We start from the raw sequence: 1,904 nt of genomic DNA, 5'->3' as shown, positions 1-1,904 counted from the left end.
CGCACTTGGGCTGGCACCTCTTATTCACCCCTCCTTCAGTCCCGCGGAACTTATGGACGCATCCGTCATATCTTTATTTATATTAACATTTGTCTTCTGCTCTAGACTGTGAGCAGATTGTGGGCAGGGAATGTATTTGTCACCTCTGTTGGATTGTAAAAATAATAATGATGGTATTTGTTAAGCGCTTCCTATGTGCCAAACACCATTCTAATTGTATTCTCCCTAGTGCTTAGTACAGTGCTCTGCACACAGTAAGCAGTCAATAAATACCATGGATTGATCACTTGATCTTCAAGGCAAAGGACATAAAAGTAGTCCCTTCTTGTTCTACAGAGGGAGATTCATTCATTCATTCAAATGTATTTATTGAGCACTTACTGGGTGCAAAGTATTGTACTAAACGCTTGAGAGAGTACATTATAATAAGCAGACACATTGCTGCCCACAGTGAGTTTTCAGTCTAGAAGGGGAGACAGACAGGAATAGAAATAAATGAATATCAGTGAATACCATTAACTGAGTGCTTGAAATGATGGAGGTTCTTGTTGGGGGAGTTCACCAAATGTTCTATATGACATCATCACATCACTCTGTGTGAGAAGCAGCAAGGCCTAGTGGATAGAGCACAGTCTAGGGACTCAGAAGGACCTGGGTTCTAATCCTGGCTCTAACACTTGTCTGCTGTATGACCTTGGGCAAGTCATTTCACTTCTCTGGGCCTCAGTTCCCTCATCTGTAATTGGGGATCAAGACTGTGAGCCCCATGTGGGACAGGCACTGTGTCCCACCGGATTCTCTTGTATCTACCCCAATGCTTAGAACAGTGCCTGTCACATAGTAAGCGCTTAACAAATAGCACAGTTATTATTATTGTGGAGTCACAAGTGTCTGGCTCTCCAGTTCTAGTCCATGCTAACTTGGATTCCCCCTCCCCTTCACCCTCTGCCCCTGGCAGGGAGAAAGGGGTCTATTACAGGTCAGGGGGCAGATCTGGAAGGTGGGGGAGACCCTCTGACAGTGGAAGAATCACTGATGGCATCAGTAGAAAACATTACAAAGCACCTTGCCTCCTGCAGGGTCAGAGGTGAAGGCCAGTAGATCGGCTGGCTGGAGAAGGGTTTAGCTTTCCTCAGGTAACCCAGAGATTGTAGGCCACTTAGAGGAGCCAGACCCCTCTCAGGGTGGCACCTGGACAGTTTCCAGTCCTCTACCAGTCTCGACTACCGGAGGGAGAGTCAAGCAGAGGCCTACCCATTCCATTCCTAGCTTAGCCAGTGGCTAGCAAGTGGAAGGCAATCTGTTACAAATCAAAACTCACCTATGCTAGGCAGCAGCGGCATGGGAGAGAATCGAGGGCAGAGACTCAAGTTGATTGAGCAGAAAGAGGCAATGATAAATCACTTTTGTACTATTACCAAGAAAACTCTCTGGATCCACTAACAGAGCGATTGCAGATGGAGCTGGGGCCTTCTGGAAGAGATGTATCCTTGGCGTCGTTTTGGGTCGAAACTGATTCGACCGCATAAGACAACAACAGAGGAGTCAGGCGGAGCTAACTCAAATCAAGAGAGGGAGTTTATGAAAAGTCTGGACCGGAGACTCTTTGGGAGAAAAAGAGAGGTCGATTCACTATCCAAAATCCAAACTCAGGTGGTTTAGCAGGAAGACATTTTTTTTATGGTATTTAATAATAATAAATAATGATAGCATTTATTTAGTGCTTACTATGTGCAAGGTACTGTTCTAAGCGCTGGGGAAGTTACAAGGTGATCAGCTTGTGCCACGGGGGGCTCACAGTCTTCATCCCCACTTTACAGATGAGGTAACTGAGGCCCAGAGAAGTGAAGTAACTTGCCCAAAGTCACACAGCTGACAAGTGGTGAATGAACGACTGAGTGAAT

At 45.9% G+C, this 1,904-nt stretch overlaps 1 non-coding gene across 1 annotated transcript; it reads left to right on the top strand.

Annotated features, from left to right (window-relative positions):
• The first annotated feature begins 1,173 nt into the window (after nt 1-1,173).
• Nucleotides 1,174-1,311, top strand: LOC119943108. The gene has a single exon (XR_005455588.1). It is a non-coding gene; the product is annotated as a small nucleolar RNA SNORA7 (small nucleolar RNA).
• Nucleotides 1,312-1,904: the final 593 nt, after the last annotated feature.

Source organism: Tachyglossus aculeatus, chromosome 21, assembly GCF_015852505.1.
Source record: "Tachyglossus aculeatus isolate mTacAcu1 chromosome 21, mTacAcu1.pri, whole genome shotgun sequence".
In the NCBI taxonomy this organism is placed as follows: Eukaryota; Metazoa; Chordata; class Mammalia; order Monotremata; family Tachyglossidae; genus Tachyglossus; species Tachyglossus aculeatus.
Note: the sequence above shows the minus strand (reverse complement) of the source record. Positions and strands in the feature narration are given on the sequence as shown.